This window comes from Pristis pectinata, chromosome 3, assembly GCF_009764475.1.
Source record: "Pristis pectinata isolate sPriPec2 chromosome 3, sPriPec2.1.pri, whole genome shotgun sequence".
NCBI classification, from domain to species: Eukaryota; Metazoa; Chordata; class Chondrichthyes; order Rhinopristiformes; family Pristidae; genus Pristis; species Pristis pectinata.
The window spans coordinates 81238937-81261090 of NC_067407.1; the positions used below are offsets into that span (position 1 = coordinate 81238937).

Consider the following 22154-nt stretch of genomic DNA (forward strand, 5'->3'; position numbering starts at 1 on the left):
GGCAGGTTCTGCAGACATCCTGGTGCCCATTGCAGGGGAAAGCCCAAAGTGAACAATAAAAGAAACTGCTGAAGGTGCTCAGCAAGCTGGCGACCTGAAATGTTCACTCTGTCCCTGCCCCCTGGAGATGCCGCCTGACCTGCTGAGTCTCTCCACCGTTTTCTTCACCTCAGATCTCCAGCATCTGTTGCTTTTTGCTCGTAGTGTAGATGTTGGGTGGCAGTGTGTTCCAGGGCTGCCGTGCTTGTGGAAGAGTGGAGCAAGTTTGCTCATGTACCTCTGAGTATGCTCCTAGGTAAGTCTCACATCATCTGAGGGGCATCAGCTGTGATTTCCTCCTTTCCCCCCACCCCCCTTCCTCACCCTCTCCTGCCAGTCCACCAACAGTAGTGTTCTATTGAATGTGCCAAATCTCCATAAAATGCTTGGTCAAGAGATCCACTTAACAAATTCCTATCTTTAACTACTGTCCCACATCAGAGTACTTCCACAGAATAAAGAAACTCCCTGTATGTGGTGCTTGGAGATATTCTTGAGGGATGGGATTCTGCTCTTCACAAGCCTTTATTATGCATTTAGAGCCCATGGTGTTAGGGGCCAGCGTGTGATCATCATCACAGGAAAGGTGATTGGAATTGCTGAGAATGTTCCTGTCGGATTCATTAGCGGATTGTTTTGAATGGTTCACTCAGCACTGTTGGGCAAAATCATTGGTTCCTCGTGATGTATTGTGAGGCAGAATTGGGATATCAGCATTAATAGACCAAACAGGCTTTCCTTGCCTGGAGTTTTATTCTTTTGTATTCTGGCAGCCAGTCAGTTGGTCGGGGAGTGACTGTTAAGGTTCTAGCTGCTAAGAATGATGACCATCTCTTGTAAAGTATTGAGCATAATGGTGATGGGTGAGGGAGTCCTAAAATTATGATGACAATAGGGCAGCAGGCTGCTTTAAGTTAGATTAATATGCTTTTAAAAAACATAACTCGTCCAAGATTGGAGTCCTCGCCTCCGGTAATCCTGCTACCTCAGCTGATCTTTGAATGAGCTAGTGCCTTTTGTTCCTTGGCAAGAGAATGTATAGCTCCTGTTACTTTACTCTTAGAAGATAAGTATATTGGTAATCTCGTTGATTTTGGACTCCAGTCGAGCTGCTTCATTCTAATGAGCTGAAAATTCTGCGCTGATTTATAAAATCTACAACCTGCAACTGCACAATGTAGTTTTCATTTAGACATTTACCTAATGTTTTAATTGTGTCAGCAGAGTGTACATATTTATAAGTGTTTATAAGTAACATAATCCTCATCCTGTTGACATGGTGAGCATATGCAAATGAAAACCTTGAGGGTTAAGGAAGCTGTAGGCTGTGAACACAGTGAGTTGTATGAAGAAGAATGTTAACTTTGAGCCGTTTGCTAACAGGATGGTACTTTGTGGCTTTTAAGAGAATTGTGTTTCAGGGCTTGTTACAATTGAATAAGCAACTAGTCTTAACATACTGGAGAAGTGTGATATCCTAAGAAGTGACTGTCAGCTCTGGGTTATTAATGCCTTCCCTACAAGCAAGGATGCTGTTTATCCCATACAATTCTTATTTTAAACTGTCTATTATGTATTGACACAGGATCTTAGTTGGCCAAGTAATGATTCAGCCATTCCACTTCTCTTAGATAAAATGAATTCCGTCTCTCTAAACTGATTTGTTTTCCTCCAACTTGAATAAATCCAGCTCCATCTCCTCGGGTTTTACACGAGAGAAGTATTCAAACTGTCTCCTTTCTGCCAGTAACGGTTATAAACACAGTTGTCCATGTGAAGTACACCCCCCCTGCTTACTTGTCAGAGAATTGGGTTGCTGGGGGAGGAGAATTGGCTGCATACCTGGTGTTTCCACCATGCCACCATGTATAAACCCTTTGGACCAGTTGCTGTGATGGTCTTAAACGTAGAAAGGGGAAGAGGGGTTGCATCAATGCTGTTGGCTGAACCTCCCACTGCCAGGAGGGAAGGTCGAGTTCCTTGCTTCACTGAAAGCATGCAGTGGAAGCATGGGCTGTTAGTAGCAAGTTGCTAAGATGCCCTCTGTCTTTAATGGCTCTGGAAGGCACAGGGTATTTCATGTATGTTTTGTTTTATAGTATAGATGAAGACCATTGACTCCTTCTGTAATTCCTGCTCCTTCGGGAAAGCAGGCAATGTAATCAAGGACCCCTCCCACCCTAGTCATTCTCTCTTTTTCCATCTCCCATCGGGCAGAAAATACAAAAGCTTGAAAGCAAGTACCACTAGGCTCAAGGACAACTTCTATCCCACTGTTATCAGACTCTTGAAGAGACCTCTCATAAGCTAAAGATGAATTCTTGATCTCCCAACCTATCTCATCCGGGCCCTTGCAGTTTATTTGTTTACCTACACTGCACTTTCTTTGTAGCTGTAACGCTATATTCTGCATTCTGTTTTTCTTTTTACTACCTCGATGTACTTGCGTATGGCATGACCTGCCTGGATGGCACATGCACAAAAACTTTTCACTATGTCTCGGTACATGTGACCAGACTAAATCAATATCATTTGGCTCTGAGAACGATCCCATTCTCCCACTTATTTCCCTGACTCCAGATCAGCTATGGGGAATTACAGGGCACATAAATTCACAACATCCCACTCACAGAGCTTCGTCTTTCAGTTAATATTTTTCCTTACAAAAGGACATACTCAGTATGGAGGGAGTGTGGAGAAAATTCATCAGGCTGGTTCCTGGGAGAGTGGGTCTTCCAGATGAGTAGAGATTGAGTAGGCTGGGCCTCTATTCTGTAGATAAAAACAGAAAATGCTGGAAAGTTTAGAACTAGGGGTGATCTCATTCATACAAAATTCTTAAGGGCTTGCTGGGTGGATGCAGGGAGGATGTTTCCTCTGACTAAGGAGTCTAGAACTAGAATCACAATCTCAGAATAAATGTAGGTTATTTAGGACAGATGAGGAAAAAATGCTTTTGCTCAGTGGGTGGTGAACCTTTGGAATTCTCTACCTCAGGGAATGGTGGAGACTCGGCCTTTGATAGTGTTCAAAACAGGGTATTAGATTTCTGGATATTTGTGGAATTGAAGGCTGTGGAGAAAAGGTGTTGCAGTAAAAGATCAGCTATGATCTTGGGCAGTACAGTGGCTCAGCAGTCAGTGCTGCTGCCTCACAGCTCCGGTGACCCGTGTTCGATCCTGACTTCCCATGCTGTCTGTGTGGAGCTTGCGTGTTCTCCCTGTGACCACGATGGTTTCCCTCAGGTTCTCTGGTTTCAAGGGAGATATCAGAGGAAGGTTTTTAACCCAGAGGGTGGTTTGGGGCATGGAATTCGCTGCCTGGGGTGGTGATGGAGGCAGGTACATTGGTCAAATTCAAGAGATTGCTAGATAAGCATATGGAGGAATTTAAAATAGAGGGATATGTGGGAGGAAGGGGTTAGATGGTCTTAGGTGAGGTTTAAAGGCTGACACAACATTGTGGGCTGAAGGGCCTGTATTGGCAACTGTAACTTACTCCTAGTGTGTATGTGGGTGACAGAAGAATCAAGGGGGCAATTGATGGACATTTGAGAAAGTATCATCGACAGGGGGAAAAAAAAATGAGGGGATGTGGTTGAGAATGGCGTGACAGCTAACATAGACTTGGTGGGCACAGTGGCCTCTTCCTGTGTTGTAAGTACATAAATTTATGAGAATGGTGGAGCAGATTTGAGGAGCCTGCTCCTATTTCCTATGTTCTTATCGTCATGCCTCTTGTGTTAGAAGAGGGCTCAATTCCACATACTTCCCTCCCTCTTGACGCACCCCTTCCCAGACCCCTCTCACTCCCCTGAACCCTTCCCACCTCAACTCCTGGAAGTGAGAATGTAATTTGCACCCATTGCTGTACTGGCAGGTTTTCTGAGAGTCACAGATGCTTGTAATGTTTGCGCTAGTAATGCTCCAGTGTTTTCTTGGGCTCAGCATGTCTTCCCCACAAAGCAAAGTGTCTCTTTATCTGCACAGTAAGCTTACTAGTTACACACCTTTTGTATGGCTTTCCTTGACTGTGGTGTGTGCTACAATGCACACTACTGGAAGATAGCTTGGGCTGTGAACTGTTAGCTGTACATATTAAGCTATAAATAAGTGAGGTGACACTATCACAGATTGGATTTACAATAGTGTAACATTGGATGATTCCCCCCTCAGAAGATAGAAACTAACACACTGTTATGTTAAACTTTGATATGAATTGGATCAGATTTCAGGTCCCTTAAACGTAACATCTGTGTGGCGATTTGAATGTGTACGATTCACTCTAGTTCAGCTATTCTACCAGAACAAGACAGGCAGAGAATCCCTTTGAAATTTGATCCAGGAAGCAATGTTTCAGCTTTGGCTCAGTTGCTGGTTCTCTCACCTTTTGAGTCCAAAGGTGATGCAAGTCCTGCTCAAGATGTTTCGCACTAAAATTCACCCCAAGGTACTGCAGTGTACTGTTGGTGGTGAACGGTTAAACTGTTCTCTCAGGTGGATGCAAGAGTTCATATTGCACAATTTTGAAAGAGTACAAAGAAGTGTGTCTATGACATTATAGTGTCTATGACACTATTGCTGAAATGGATTATCTGGTCAAGATTATCACCCAAGGGTCCGTCCTATTGAGAAGAAGAAAATGAAGAATACACAAGAGACTGCAGATGCTGGAATCTGGAGCAACAAACAAACTGCTGGAGGAACTCAGCAGGTCAGGCAGCATCTGTGGAGACTGAGGGATGGTCAATGTTTCAGGTTGATACCCTACATCAGGACTGAGAGTGTTGAGGGGACATAGGCAGTATAAAGAGGTGAGAGGAAGGGATGAGGCTGGGCTGGAAGGTGATAGGTGGAACTAGCTGAGGAGGGGGTGATGGGCAGATGGAAAAGGAGAGAAGAGGAAGAAGAATGAAGGAGAGCTTATCAAGGACAGTCAGCATCAAGGAACTCCCCAACTATTGCTGTTCTGGACACAAGTGCCCAATGCTTCATCCCATAGCAAACCATTCAGTCCAGTCTTGCTGCATCCATGACTGCCAAGAAATAGAAAAGGCTTCATGTCAACCCAGAAACAAGGCCTCGTGAGCAGATGGTATCCCTGCTAAAGACCTACAGCTTGGTAGAGAGGAAGTCCAGGCACAAATTCACTGCCTTGTCTCCCACATCTGGGAAGAGAAGGAATGCTCAGGGATGCAGTAATTGTGACCATCCTCAAGGAAGGAGACAAGTCTGTTTGTGGTAACTCTAGAGGGGTCCCCTGCTGTCCGCCACAGGGAAAGTCATTGCCTGGGGTCCTCCTCAACCACCTCTTCCTCCTGGCCAAATAGTTGCTCCCCAAATCAGGGTGGATTCTGCCTGTAGAAAGGCTCTGTGGACACAATTCTCACCATGCAACAGCTCCAACCACTATACGTACATGGTTTTCTTTGACTTTGCAAAATCAGTTGTCTCAGTCAGTGTAACCTTCTCAAATTTGGCTGCCCTCAGATATTCTTCTCATGTTATGCCTGATAGATGATGGCATGCAAGCTGTGAATTTAACCAATGGGACCCAATCCCTTGGGTCTCCCAAGGCTGCATCATTGCCCTAGTGCTTTCCTCAATCCTTGCTGCAATACTGCACCTCACCTCCAAAGTAGCTTCCCCAGGAGGGGAGCTAACGGAAGAGTGAATGGAAAGTTCAACCTTTGTCACTTCCACTCTAGAACCAAGTACACCTCAACCTCATTCATCGAGCTGCAGTATACGGACAACACTCGTGTATGGGCGTGTTTGGAGGTGGAGTTCCAAGTCATCGTTGAATTATTCACTGGAGCATACAGAAGATGGGCCTCGCCTTAAATATCTGCAAACTAACCTGCCCTGCTGTACAATGTTGCATTCAGTCACTCCCTCTCAATGTTAAAGGTTCCTAGAAAACAAGGGCCACTTCCCATAACTCAGGAACTGCACCCCAGCAAAGGTGGGCATCAGTGACGAAATTCACAATCGCCTTCAACGTGCCAGTATGGCCTTTGGCCAGCTGAGAAAAGCCTCAAACCCAGCACAAAGGACAAAGTTTATTGGACAGCAGTGATCTTTGCTCTCGTGTACATTTCTGAGGCATGGACTTCCTACCAAAGATGCCTCAAAGCACTGGGTAGATGCCGCCAATGCCGTCTCCACAAAATCCTCCAAATCCGCTGGCTGGATAAGCAAACTGACGTCAGCTTCTTCTCCCAGATCAACATCCTGACCATTGAGGCTCTCATTGGAGTTAGACGGTTCCACTGGGCAGCTTTTGCATGCCTGATGCCAGACTCCCGATAAAGATGCTCTACTCTGATATCCGTCATGGCAAGGGACCATCAGGTGGACAGGAATTAATTCATAGATGTTCTTAAAGCCTCCTTTGAGGACGTGTAACTTCTCCCAGACTCCCGAGAATCCCTGGCAATCAACCGCTCAAAATGGAGATGGAGCATAGAGTTGTACAGTAAGGAAAACAGACCCTTCAGCTCAACTCGTCCATGCCATCCAAGAAGGCCATCCAGGCCACTCCTATTAGCCTGTGTTTGGCCCACACCACCCTCTATGTGAAAAAATTTCCCCTCAGGCCCCTTTTAAATTTTCCCCTCTCGTGAAATCTGTCCTTTAGTTTTAGACTCCCATACCCTGGAAAAAGGACTGTGGCCATTCACCTTCTCTACACTCCTCATGATTTTATACACCTTTATAAGGTCATCCCTCAGCCTCCTACATTCCAGGGAAAAAAGTCCCAGCCTATCCAGCCTCTCCTTATAACTCAAGCCCTCCAGTCCTGGTGACATACTCGTGAGTCTTTTCTACACCCTTTCTGGCCTCCTGTTGGAATGGCACTGAAAACCTTGTGTGTCAGAGGCATACAGAAGCCCAGTGTAAACAGCAGAAGGAGCTCACCTTTTCCCAAACTATACCCTCTCCTACCCCACCTATGGCAGAGTTTCTGGGTTCTACGTCAACACAAGACACCCTCGATCCCAAGGGACTGCCTGAGAAGGAAGTTATTATTTCATTTTGGTTTGGGCAATCTTGTTGGCATGTTGGCTCCTGTACTTCCCACATTACCAGTACTTAACTTTTCATGAAGTATTTTGGGACAACCTGAAGACATGAATAATTTTGTATAAGTGCCAATATTTCTATTAAACAATAATCTCTTGAGATAAACATGTATTTCAACAAAATTGGCAGGATGTTTATGAGTTGATCCAATGGTTTGATCTCTCTCTCACTTGCAGGTATCTTTCAAAGATACAGGACCAGATCTTGGAATAGGGAGCTTCTTACTGCACAGCATTAGTTCGACTTTTTCCCCATTTTAATCACTTTTGCAGGATAACCAGTTATCAGGGGGAGTCGTTATTGATGCAATGAAGGCAACAGAACTGTTTGCTGTAAGTGAGCAGTGGGACCAATAATACACCACCTTGGCCACTCAGATTGGGTGACTTGAGGAAAAATATAGAGGGCAATAGTGAAGGAAACTAAAAAGAGGGAAATGAAGACTGGATTAAGAGGGAGATGATAGTGGAGTGTTTATGCTACTGGGCTAATAGTTAAAGCTATGATTTTGGGTCTCTGGATCAATGGTCAAACCTTGGCAGCTGGGGAATTGAAAATTCAAGTGATTAGATATTAAATTAAAAAAAGCTTGCTTGCCCAGTAACAGTGACTATGAAAATATTATAAAAAATCAATCTTGATCATTAACGTCTTTCCGGGAGGGAAATCTACCATTCTTAGCGCCCAAGTGGTACCCCACAGCCAATAATATATCTTCTTAGTTCAGGAGCAATTGGTGATGGACAGTCAGCAACAAGAAAGGACAAGTCAAAAATGAAAAATTTACAGTTTAAAAATTCTCCGTTCACTCCCTGATAGAATTAATACGTTTTTGAGCAAGCATGGTTAAGTGTCATTGTACAGTCATTGAAAAGGCCCTTGATGTGTTAATTCAGACCTGTCTCGGGCAAATTTAATGGTCACTTAATGTGAAAATCCAGCATATTTTTAAATAAAAAAAATAAGGGGAAGAACAAGAGCTTGTGCATAAAACAAAAAAACACTCAATGTCTATCTTAATCCCCCAGAGTGGGTGACTATTTAGAACATTAATAATGTTGGGTGTCATTCACATGCAGTTATTTTGCCAGCAAGTTGCAGCTCATGACGTTTGTATCTGGGTGCATTGTGTATCAAAATAAACAAACTACAGCATTTTGTATGTTTGAACTGAGCTTTTAACCCTATGTGTATCATTTCAGCACTGAAAGAAGTGAATTTTGTAACATGATCCATCAAAAGTAAACTGGTTTATTTTTGCCATTGTCCTATCATTTGTATGAAATGTTAAATTCCAGTTTCATCTGGCTGTGTTGGTTGTTTGTTTTTAAGAGGTATTCTCCCAGAGTCCAGACTGATATTTCCTTCCTTAACCATCATTAGAAACAAGAAATAGTTGCATTTGTGTTGCATCGGGTTGAATGCCCCCAAAGCAGTTCATGCACTTGTTGAGAATCTGTAGTGTAAAGTATGGCTTTGTCCATTTCCTCTAATGAGATTTGCATTCTAAAATGAGACCAATACTCGGTCATTGTTAGTTAAGGGAGGTAGAGTGATCAGGATCCTTTTTTCTGTTAAATCCAGGGCACTAATAAAGCAGACTTTTGTTTAGTATCTCATCCAAAGTATTGGCACTGCTGTTAAAGGAGTTTCTCCTCTGCCTACGCAGTCTAAATCACCTGCTCAGAACCTGTAATGAAGTGCAAACGCATTGTTTCTGTCGGAGGTAGATGCACTGCTAAATTGACGTTTGGCCAGTTTGACATTTTATTGCTGGTGTTTTCTTGCTTTGTGCAGACTAGGTTCCCCATTTTGGCCACACAACAGTCATTGGCGCACTGTGGCGAGGCGCATTTGACAGTTGCAACCTCAAGTACTACTTAAATGCCAGCTTAATGGTATTTTCAGAGGCTCCTGGATAGAAATGACCCAGGGTCCATCAGTCGGTAATTCAACCAAGTTGTTCACAGTTCAGACCACGTCTCAATGTTTTTGTTTTTCATTTGCAGCAAAAAAAAGGCAATTTCCAGCAGCAGATTAGAATCTATTTTCTTATTGACAGTAAGCGGAAGACTATGCAATGGATTAAGAATTACCCAATCGTTATTTTATGGTGTGGCATATATACCATGTTCTTTTGCCTTCTGTGGGAGGTGAAAAGTACCACATCAAAGTGCAGACAGTAGTGGATATAAATAGTCTGGTAACTGGATGCTGGCACCAAAGTGTTCCCTGTTGACCTTCACAATGCAGTTGTGTGCAGATGATGGAAATAAATAATCTGCAGAATTTGGAGTTTTAGGTAAATTGAGGATTAGAGGAAATGGCCTGGCAGACACAAGATATGGAAGGGCAAAATAAAAACAGAAAATGCTGGAAACACTCAGCAGGTTAGGCAATATCGGTGGAAAGAGACACAATTAATGTTTCTTGTCTTCAACCCTTCATCAGAACTGGGAAAGGGAGAAAACAAGTTCATTTTTAGTAGCAGAGAAGGTGGGGGGGAAATGGGTAGAACAGAGAGAATATCTCTGATGTGATGAGACCAAATGAGTTGTCGTGGCAATTAGGATGGCAGTGGAAACTTGATTCACTTGCACTTCTGTTGAATACAGTTGTATGATGTGAATGTACAACTTCTTACATTTTGGATGTGATTTCACATAAGCCAAAATGTTGAAACGCATGGATTTTGGATTTCATCCACTACAAAGGTCTCTAATCTGCCCACTCGCTGGATTCTTCAATGGGAACACAAGTAGGCCATTCAGCCCTTTGATGCACTGCTGTCACTCTATTAGATCACAGTGGATGTATACTTTAACTTCATATACTTTAACTTCGTCTACTTAACATTGGAACCCAACAAAAAATTTGGTTGACCAACAGCCATCTGTGGACTCATGGGAGAACAAGTTCTAGATTTCCTCTATTCTTTGAGAGAGAGGTTGTGTCCCGTTAAGTGGTTGCTATGGGATCGAGGTGAATCAGTTCCATTACGGCTGCTTAGTTGGACATGTGAATCATGCCAGCTGTCATGTTGGTAAGGGCGTTTGTGTGTGAGCAGTTAATCTCCATTGGTTCTGTGCAGGGAAGGCAAATGCCAATCTACATGCAATGCACCAGTGCTGAAAAATTCGGGCCCAACGTGGCAACTGATGCCTTAAACTGAGACACTGAACCCAGTCAACACCAGAAAGGGGCACCTCACACCAGTGCTATTTAAAGGAATCATCTGCTTCCTTCAGGTTAGTTGCTGATTAATTGATGCTGACTTTTGCCACAGCTTAACAAGTGCTTGGTGCTTTCTAGACCTCTATGAAGTTGATGAGATCCTCAGGCAGATGTGTGTATTGAGGAGGAGAGAGGCTCACAACAAGAAGCTCCATTGGTCTATGTTCAATCCTGTGTTCTGGTGCTTTCTGTGTGGCGTTTGCACGGTCTCCCTGTGACCGCATGGGTTTCCTCCAGATGCTTCCGTTTCCTCCTATATCCTAAAGGTGTGTGGGTTGGTAGGTTAAATTGCCTCTTTGTGTGAGGTTGAGAGGTAGAATCTATGGAGAATTGATAGGAATGGGAGAAGAATAAAACATAATGTGTAGATGGACTCTGTGTTAATGGTTGGCATGGACTCAGTGGGCTAAATGGCTGTTGCCGTGCTGAACGACGAGAACTCATACCCATCTGGAGTGTTCAGGGAACAAACCATTTATCCAAATGTCAGCGAGGTACATTGTTTGGGACATCTTTGTTTCTATGAGAACTGCTCACTAAAAACTGTTGGTGAAGTGTGCATTTTGTAAGGTCTCCGGTCAATTTTGTAGTTAGTGGAATTGGGAGATGCATTCACCGCCCTTCAAAGTCAAAGTTGAATTTATTGTGTTATGCACAGGTGTAATGAAAAACTTAATTGCAGCAGCATCACAGGCACATAGCATCATATCAGCAGCATTCACAAGAAAAACATAAATAAACCATAAACGATACACAATTTTTACAAAAAAGAACACAATTAGAACAAAAAAAAAGTCCGTTTTAGTGCAAAGTGAACGTATAATTGGGAGATTATTGCCTTCCTTGCTGCACTGCTCCCAAATCCTTGAGGATTAACTCCTGATATTCACCACTAAAGTTAACTCTTTGTCTGTAGGGCTTGCTGATCCTTGCAGATGAAGTATACCTCTTCTCCTCTTCCCTGCCTCTGGTGCAGATGTGGTTCACCTCAATGCTTTCTTGTTCTGCTATTCTTCAGCATTTTCCAGAATGGTTACAGAGTGTCAGCTTGCTCCTCTTGGGGCTCTGTGCACATCCCTGTTGAGAGGGGCAGGCTGGCTTTGAGTGGTGCTAGCTGCTCATCAAATGCTGAGGTCTAAGTCAGTGGTTGGTGACCAGAGCACACACCAGCCCTCGCATGAGCAGCTGCTGTCGGAAGCAGCTAGTGCCAGTTGGTTGTGTATCAAGATCCCCGCGCCTGACGCTGTCCAATTTACACCCTCTCCTGTACTTAGTGTGCCCTATGTCCCTTTGAAATCACTTTACCATCTCCAACCTCCACTTTGGAATTTGGAAAAGGAAGCAACCTTCCACTTCAACCAGTTGAAAAATATAGAATTAATAAACCCAGTTTGACATTCAATGAAACTTTGAAATGATTTTGCAGAACCACATGGTCGTGCAAGAGGAATTACAACATTTAAAAGACATTTAGACAGGTTTGTGGATAGGAAAGGTTTCCCAGGATATGGGCCATGTGCAAGCAAATGGGACTAGCTCAGGAAGGGACCTTGGTATGGCCATGCTGTATAATTCTGTGACTATCTGAGGAAACTAACTTGAATTTAAACTCTTAACTGACCTATGTGATGTCACTGTGAATATTTCTTTTGCAGCATGTAGCAGGGAAATATAGTGAAAGGCAAAAGATCTGGTAGGGAAATTCTGAGATATGCTGGTGTACTTTAACTCCATTTACATCTGGTAACTGGCTGCTGGATTCCAGTAATGAATAAAGATGTGCTGGAAATTGACATTAATGCTCGTCCTATAACATCATGAATGTGCTCTTGAATGTAAGTATCCATTCCTAGATGCCAAGGCATGGTGGAGTGACCACTTGTTTCAAGAATGGTCTTCTGCTGTAAGTCATGTTGGTTGAAAGACTTCGGCAAGGAAGGAGACCACTCCAAGGAAACAAGTTCATTTGCACCATGTAAGGAGGCCAGTCATTGCTTGCCTAGTGTAGTCTGTTGGCTCAGTAACTGAGTAAATGGTCATTGTACCCATGACACCCAACCTGATCTACCTAGCTTGGGAGGAATACCATCCATAGCCAGTGGTGAAGTTAGGCACTAACTTTGGCAGGTTGAAGAAATGGACCTTAATCAGATACAGCTTTCTAAATGCCCGGGTGCTTTTTTTCTCCCCCCCAGAGTTCCCTCCTCCTCTGTCTCGAGGATGGTTGCAGTGGTCTCCCCTCATGCCCAAACCCAGATCACTTTGATTCAATGATCTGATCGGAAGTCCTGAGTTCGGGAATGATAATTCACAGGATGTGAGTTCAGATCTCACCAAGGCAATCTGATTAGTTTTTTGAGTTAATAAAATTCATAGTTTTTATTTTTAAAGTAGTAACTGTGAGGCTGCATACAGACACTGGAGGAACTCAGTGGGTCAGGCAGCATCTATGGGGGGAATGGATAGTCGATGTTTCAGGTTGAGACCCTTCATCTGGACTGGCCATAGATGGTGATTGACTTGCTGAGTTCCTCCAGCATCTTGTGTGTTGTTTCAGATTCCAGCATCTACAATCTCTTGTGTCTCCTAACTGTGTTTTAGTAAAAAACCCATCCCACTAGAAACCTGCTTGTACTGATGCAGCCTGGCCTTTATGAGAATTAAATCACATATCTGTGGGCTTCACTCTGTATGGTCTAGTAGGTCACCCAGTTGTTGTAGGTAAACTGCATTCTTAGGGCAACTAGGGATAGACAGTGGAGGGTGGACTGTGTTTAACTGGGCCCACCCGCCATCTCTGAAGTTGCGCTAACCTTGCGTGAGACCATGGGTCCTGGTGAGCTGGAGGCTGTTCTGCCAAGGCTGGCCTACAAGGCAGAGTGGACCAAGAGCAGTGACTGGGCCTCAGGTGGTGAATCCTGAGGCCGCACCCCCAAGTCACCTTGATGGCCCTTTGACAGCCTGTACTGTCAAAGACCTTTTCAAATCTATCTAAATGTGTTTCAGATCTTTAAAAACATAATAAATTGGAAAAACATTAATAAAAATAAATTATTAATTAAAATGAAACAAACCATGTTCCTGTACCTCTCTTTTTAATCCAAGGTGGTGACTCCATTGAATGAGGTTATGCTAGATATACCAGCATCAGATACCCAGTGCAATCCATACCTTTGCATTGCTATGTGCAGGAGCATGCTGATCCACAAAGTATTCTCTCTGAAAGCATTGGTTGGGAAGGAGCACAATCTGGGCCAATAAATCCTGGGCTTGCTGGCAACACCAACACAAGACTGAATGCAAAAGATGCTGAAGGAAAGCTTCCAGTCATTTCCACTTGTTGCTATCTGCATGGATTGGTTAAAGAAGAACAAAATACTTGGAATTTCAAGTACAAGTTAGGTACATCCAAAAGGCTTGTCTATTTTCCGCCATTTTTTTTTGCACTGGCTCTGGTGTTTAGTATACCTGGATCAAATCTGACCCCACCCCACGATATTGGCTCAGTTCCTCAAATTATACCTATTTTGAGACTATTTTATCCATGACTTATCAAAAACTAGTCAGCTTCTTGATAAATAATGTTCCCCAATGAAACTGATAAATGATTCAGCATAGTTTCTTTTGAAAGTCTTTTAAAGCTATTTTTAAATAAGTTTACTCAAAGTAGGAGGTCTGGCTACACTGACTAAAGATAGTTATTTCTGGTGACAAGCCATTTTTTTCAAACCACACCAGGCTACCACCTTAAAAATATCATGAAATACACTGCTTTATGGAAGATGCAGCTTTTGATAAAACAACATTATCGAGAGGAGCAGCTTAGTGAGTTGAAGTATAAATACCTTTTCCTCCCATGCCCCACAATCATCGAAATTTGTGTCCATAAACAATCTGTTTTGTCGCACATGCCTTTAAACCAAATCAGTTGCATCTTATCAATTGTGTAAAATGGGTGTTAGCCAATCAATAGCTTGTTATACCTCTTACCTGGTTTCTAATTCCATTGCCACCAATCAGTCCAATATTTCTGGCAAAGCCACACAGCTTGCAGAAGCAAATGTTATAAATTAAAGTATTTCATTAAAAAAAATAGCACATTTACACATGGCAGCCAACACCATTCCAATAAATGCACCTTTCTACACTTTTACATGTTTCTGGGACCTGGAATACCTACAGAAGGCATCTCAAAGTACTGCAAAAATATCACCAATGCTGTCTCCACAAAATTCTCCAAATTCACTGGAAGGACAAGCAATCCATTGTAAATATCCTCTCCCAGGCCAACATCCCCAGTAACTGGTTACTCTGTCAGCCTTGTTGGGCATGCCATGGCGTTTGTATGCTTGACACTGGACTCAGAACATACACTCCATTGAGGGAAGAGATTACCAGACAGACAGAGGAAAAGGTTCAAGGATGTGCTCAGAGCCTCCTTTGAAGAAATACAACATCCCCGCTGACTCTGAGGAATCTCTGGCCCATAAGTGTCCAAAGTGGAGAAGGAACATTTGGGATGATATTGAGAACTTTGAAATTTGTGCATCGGGAGCACGTAGATGCCTTTAGTGAGCAGCGGAAGCATCTCAGAAACTGTCATTCTGCCCACTCCATCTGTTATCACCTGCCCCATCTGCGTAAGAGTCTGCGGTTCTCACATTAGCCTTATCACTCACCTCAGACTCCATAAAACCATTGTAGAAATGAACCATCTTTGATCCTGAGGGACTTCAGAAGAATTAGAAAACTTATTATTATAATAACATTAAAGCACAGACTAGAAACACTCATGTATTGCAAATGGATGGGACAGATCTCTTGCATGATAGCCTTTCCCCAGATATCCGTTATGTAGGATGCACCTTGCTGTGGAGCATCCTGCAGCAAAATTCCTGGTCTTTGGAATGCCCCAGTTTGCAACACTTCATCACAGACAGTTCCTTCATCTGAGAAGACCGAAGGTTTTCAGGGGATCATGGGAATTTTATGGATTGAAGTGCTGCTTTTATTTGGGGTTTCCCTTCTGTTTTTGCAGCTTCCTTCTTTCCTATTTCTCCCTCCACCCAGCTGCCTGTTGAGGAAGTGTTTCAGAGCCACAGCTGCTCTTTAGCACTTTGGCCATGTGGATATTTTTCCTTTGTGTTTTTAGATGGTGATTGTTGATTGAATGTACAACCTGGAGGGAGGATCGTAACCTCAAACTCATGGAGCCCTATTTAAAAAAAAATAGAGCTGAAATTTGTGGCGTTGCTAAATAATAATCATAACCTTCTCCCTTTCTGTCCCTTTTCTCTCTCATCCTGATCTACCCATTTCCTCCTACACCCAGCCCCCATCACCCTGTTTCTTTCCCCTACTCCACCTGCCCATCACTCACACGTTCCTCCCACTGGGTCCCCTCCCCCACTTTTCCCATCTGCCCACCCCACCTTGCTTAATTGGTTCCCCGCTCCATCATACTCTTCTATCAGATTCCATCATCTGCAGCCCTTTGTTGCCTTCACCAGTGACCTCCCAATCTCTGTCACTATCTCCACTCTTCCCTCCTCCATCTGTCTATCACCCCATTTCACTGGGATCCACCTATCACTTGGTAGCTCTTGCACCTCACCTTTTTATACAGGCCATCTCCCCTCCAGGTGAAGGGTCTCGAACTAAAACGTCAACTTGTCTGTTTCCCTCCACAGATGCTGCCTGACCCACTGAATTCCTCCAGCTCGTTTTCCCCTTCAGTTTCCAGCATCTGCAGTCTCTTCTGTCTCCAATAGCCATTATTGATTGAAAGTACCAGGCTGAGCCCAAACCTAGGATTGAACTAACGTTTCCAGATCTAGAGCACTGATCCAATTGGGCAACCTTAAACTTCCTTCCAATAATGAACTATGTTATAATCAAAGCAACTCTTTAAAAGGGCACCATTGGCCATAACGCACTTCAAGACATGATAAGTTAACAAAGAGCATCTATATTTGTGAGTTCTTTATCTTCAGACTGCAAAGTGAAGAATACATTCATATTTTAATTAATAAGTGTTACCTGAACTAAAATATAAAAGGAAATAAATTTGATATTTACCTACAGTCCAACAAAATAAAGCTAGAAAATTCAGGTTATTTTCTCTTAGAATCTCCTTTTACCTCACATGTCAAGTTCATGAAGCAAGGGTTTTATTATGTGAGTGTTATAAAAAATACCATCGGATTTCAAGTACAAGAATAGAGAGAAATTTATTCTGTATATTTGTTATTTGTGGATAATATGTTACAAAATAAGTATGATGCCTCTTTAATTACTTATGAAATTTGTGGCTTTGTGTGAATAGGTTGCTCAATGGGAGGGAAATTCTCTGTTACCAAAGGTGGTGGAAACATGTAGAAGTACCCTTTAAACTATACGTAGAATTTTACAAAATTAAACTGTGGTCATATTACAGTTAACAAAGCTTGCATTTCAGTGGTACTAGATCTCAATCTCTTGAGGTATATTGCAGTGACTGACTTTTGCAAGTGCAGTTCCTCTTGCACAGTGAGAGAAACTTAGTGACTGCAATGTCCCATAGTCGTACAATTGTACAGGAGCAGTTGATAAGGATTGTGCCTCCAATGACTATTGACAAAAAAATATTTGTATCAATAAGGCGCCTTTCATGTCTCCTTAAGGATATCTCAAAGCATTTCCCAACTAACGAGATGGTTACTATGTAGTTGCCTTTGGAATGTAGCAAACATGGCAGCCAGTTGAAATAACTAGCTGCTGTGGGTAGCCTCAGTGTCAGAATCTTGCCTGAGGAGGAAACATTGGCCAACATGTAGGGAGAACCCATTAATCCTCTTCAAAATATAGTCCCAAGCAATTTTTTTTTTATGCTCACCTGACACCGCTGACAAGTCCTTGGCTTCAGTTCTTATGCAAGAGACGTTACCTCTGACAATGCAGCACTCCCTCAGCACTGCAAGTCACCTGGTTATTTGTCACGGTCTTGCTGATGGTGAGGTCCCATAAATGTTCTCTCACCTTGATGTGGATTCCATCACTTTAATGCAATAAGCATTTATTAAATGCCAGTGGGATAACAAGCATGTATTAGGCAGGAAAACAAGAGGGCTGGATACTCATTACCCTGGCACTTGGCTGTAAACCTCAATGGCCACTGGAATTTACTTTAAATAGAGCCAGAAATTGCCATTTAGTCCAGAGAGCATCTGAGAATTATTAATCAGCAGTTTGAATTCAATACACTTGCTCAATGTCAAATTGGGCATGGAAACTTTTTTTTAAAAAAAAGAGGGTAAGGAAGAATAAAACACCATATTTTTTGTTTACTTTTAAATCTTTAATAATTAAAATTTAAGGAATGACACTGTTGTTGAATCTAATTGTCAAATCCTGACAGACTGATTCACAGTAGTTACCGTAATTAGGACTTTTCATACATTTACATTACATTTTACTTACAGCGTGGTAACAGGTCCTTACGGCCCAACGAGTCCATGCCGCCCATTTTAAACCCATATTAACCTACCAGTACGTCTTTGGAATGTGGGAGGAAACCGGAGCACCCGGAGGAAACCCACGCAGACATGGGAGAACGTACAAACTCCTTACAGACAGCGATGGGAATTGAACCCCGATCGCTGGCGCTGTAATGGCGTTGTGTTAACTGCTACGCTACCGTGCCACCCTATTTCACTCTATTAAAATGTATCAAACCTGGATTGGCAAGCTTAGCATTTATCTGTCAGGTAAGTACAGCAACTTTACACCATTCCCTTTATTTCAACGCAGAATGGCTTAGCAAGATACCAACCATGCATAGCTTCTGGAGGGGCAGCCATCTCAGCAGAACACACTCCTGATTTATGCCTTTAACTATGCCTGTGCAGTCATCAGAAGTTGTATGATCTTACAAGTTTATAATGGTGAACATGTTGCCTCCCTGTTTCTCCTGCTGCAAGATCTGGCCAATAGCAATTATTTTCTTGTGTGACTAATACTTATTCTTATCTCCTTTAAGAATTTGCTTCCTCCTTGCCCCACAATTTCTCCAAACATGACTAGTCGTTTGTTCATTGATCTGTTGTTGAACTAACCTAATGAAGGTGGGGATTGGGAATCCAGCTTCAATTGCTTTTCCTTCTAACCCTATCTCTACATATCATCCCTTGCCATAAGTGATTCCCCTCTCTTCTCTCCCTTCTCTTATCGCTCGCCTCCCCCATGCCCCCCTCTTTTGCCACTCCCCCTCTTCCCCTTGCCCCCTGCACCTCTCTCACCTCCCTGCCCTCCCCTCTCACCACCCCGCCCCCTCTCTTGCCTCCCCTCACTCTTGCCTCCCTGCCCCCTCTCTCGTCTCTCCGTCCCCTTGCCTTCCTGCCCCCCTTCCTCCCCCACTGCCCTCTCTTTTGCCACTCACCATCTTTCTCTCTTTCCCCACTCCTCCCTCAATCTTCCCCTACTCTTTCCTCCCCCTCTTCCTCCTCCATCTCTTCCTACCCCCCTGCCCCTCTCTCCCTCTTCCCCCACTCCTCTCTCCCCACAACCCCAACACAAATTTTAAGCTGACCAGCTGTGTTTAAGCAGGTCACTTTTAACCATAAATATAGCTGCTGGTTTTGAAATGGAACTATTTTCAGTATGTCTGTTTGTTATAATCAGACCAGAGAAGGTGGTCAGAAGAAAACTTGTGGTAACTAATCTGTGGTAATTCGTTTGAGGAAAAAAAACAAGAACAATCAAAGTGGTGAGGAAGTTCTCTATGTTTTGTGTGCCATTTAAATCTGGTGGAACATAATGATTCTTGGCATTCTGAAATGTTGAACCTTTAACACTCGCAGGTTTATAAGGCTAGGCCCAGCTACTCCTACACAGAAAAATCAGAAGTTATTGAGAGATACAGCATGGAATCAGGCTCTTTGGCTTAAGGAGACCACACTGACCATCAAGCACCCACTTACACTAATCTTACATTAACCGCACTTTATTCTCCCTACATTCCCATCAAGTCCCCCCAGATTCTACCACTCACCTACGCGCTGGGAACAATTTATAGTGGCCAACAATCCACGCGTCTTTGGGATGTGGGAGGAAACTGGAGCACCCGGGGGAACCCATGTGGCCACAGGGAGAACGTGCAAACTCTACGCAGACAGGATCAGAGGTCAGGGTTGAACTTAGGCTGCTGTGCTGGCTCATGGTGTGTCCAGGCGAAGTAATGAGTATAGTTTTGGAGGTTTCTAAGCACATCAAGCATCATCATTCCCAAGGCTGCAGTGATAACAGGAGCAACCGAGATATTGCAACTTTCCTCTGCTTCATGATTGGCTAGCTTTGGTCTTGTTGCCCTTGACCAATCCAGTTAGTGGATACTTGAGTTGCTTCAGACAGGGACACCAGGTGGTACCTATTTCCAAGAGTGGGTACCATTGGCTCATGAGAGCTCATCAGCCCTTTAACAGGTTTTGTTTGTAGTCGTGCTGGGAGACCAGGCACTTATCGACACCCTGACCATGGAACCGGCTGAACTGATTATATGGTGTTAGGTCCAGACACAGAGAGCCCTGGACTGATGGGCAACAGCAGAAGATACAGTGAGGCTTGCAATAGCCCCATTGTCATTCGACATATTTTCTTTCACCTTTGCTTTGGATGCTACCTTTCTCTCTCTTTTTTTCACTTCACCTTTGCTTTCCTTTTCTCCTCCTCAATCCCTGACCTGCTTTGCTTCCCTCATCTGCTTGCACTGCATCAAGTCAAGTTTATTGTTGTCATGGGCATACATACACAGGGTATAACTGCATGAAAATTAGCTCTCTTGCAGCAGCACAGTACATTACGAGGACAAGTATAAGTTAACATAAACTTAAGTTAACATAAGTTATACATATCTTACACGTGCAAAAAAACCAAAATAAACATAATGACACTAGTACAAGATTGAGAGAGGGGATTAAAAAAGGTCAGAGGTAGTATTAAGGTTTTTCAGGTAGGTTCAAGAACCCAATGGCAGTGGGGAAGTAGCCGTTGTTGAACCTTGAAGTGTGGGTCTTCAGGCTCCTGTACCTCCTGCCTGGTGGCAGCAATGAGAAGAGGGCCTGGCCTGGATGGTGGGGGGGGGGGTTGTCCCTGATGATGGATGTTGCCTTCCAGAGACGTCACCTCTTGTTGATGTTGTTGATGGCGGGGAGAGCCATACTCATGACGGAACTGGCTCAGTTCACCACTCTCTGCATTCCTGTGCACTAGATTTTCCATCACAGGACGTGATGTGTCCATTCAGAGTGCTTTCCACTGTTCAGTTCCCATGCCACTTGTCACCATTCTAGAAGGAGGAAGTGGCAGCCCAAAGACTTGGTACTTTTTGGTGCCGGGCTATTCCTGATCACTGCAGCTGCAACTCAAAAGAGCAAGAATTGTGGTCTGGTGCTTGAAGGCTAGGTCATGGTTTCTTGCGACTTCCTGCTCATTTTCAAGTCTGACACGGTGTGGCTTTGAGCAACCTGCAAGTGCCAAATGTCCTCTAGTGAGGTACAAAAGTGCCCTTTGTATTCAGCCTCGGTAAAATTGGAGGCGTCACCTGCCTTTTGTTTTCCTTAATGCAGCACCAGAGCTTCACTGCTTTTGCTTGGAATGATCTTGACAGGCATACAGGATGTTGGCAGTGCAGAGTTACCAGTGGGCTACATTGGGGGAAGTGATCAGCGGTAGTGGAAGCCTGAGTGCGAATAACAGCTAGGAAGAGAGTGTTTGGCAGCAGTATGCACGTGTGGTTGTGTACTCTGGGCACAGGCCCTCACGTCAGTCCAAGCAAACCCATGCTGAACAGCAGCCTGTGCCTTGCTGGGGAGGGATGACATTCTCCTTCCCTAACAGTGCTGTTTGGAGGGATGGAGTGCAAGAGTAGCTATCATTTCAGCAAGAACTGCTCCAATCAAACATTCCCCTTCACACTCGGACTGCTGTGGCTTTGTCTTATTCTCGGTTGTGTTTCCGGTCGAGTTTCCTGATTTTTTTTTTCTTCCTGTCTTTAAAAGCATCAACTCAAAATATGTTTTGCACAGCCTTGGCATGCCAGCACATTTCAGCAAAATTAATTTTTTCACAAATGTTTTCAAAGGTGAGCCTGGAAACAATTATCATGATGTTATTGTACAATTGGTCACTGCCTCTGTTGGGAGGGAGGAATTTAATATGAGCACATTCAGAGTGTACAACAGCGTTGCTGATAATATTCGGCCAATTCTTTAGCAGAGGCATTTGATTGATGACCCAGATGTGAGTTGTGGTAAAAACATTGCTTGCATCATACAGCGCAACTGGGACCATGTGTGTCCCACCAGCAGGGTGGTCATTGTGCATCAGAACTGGAGCTGAGGCCAGGTTTCAAAGCAAATGGCAGGAAATACGAAGTAACTGCGTGGAATCTCTGGATCTTGCGTGGAATATGCCACAAGTATGAGAAGGGGTTTAGCTGCAGTTGGATTACAGGAAAGCACAGGGCTCAGACTGGCTGAGAAGGGATTCCAGTTCCTGGAGGAACTTGGAAGGCCCATTCCAAACAACACAGCTGGTGGAGATCTCTTTAGACTTGGAGGGGTTTCCACTTAGCTCCACCCAGACTGGAGACTCATCCAACGTCAGCTTTGGCTTACAAGAGAGCATCTGGGTGTGAAATGCAGCTTTCTGAAGCATCTCCCCTAATACTTCTCTGTTTTAAAGCTAACTGCTATGCTTGGTTAATTGAAAAAATTGTAATTAGTGGAGCTCCTGAGTATTACTGTTCATCCAGCCCTCTGT

General features: G+C 43.6%; 1 protein-coding gene across 1 annotated transcript in view; it reads left to right on the plus strand.

Moving 5' to 3' along the window:
* The window catches only part of slc24a3 (solute carrier family 24 member 3), a 299931-nt gene that overhangs the window by 832 nt on the left and 276945 nt on the right, over positions 1-22154 (plus strand). The window lies entirely within an intron of this gene.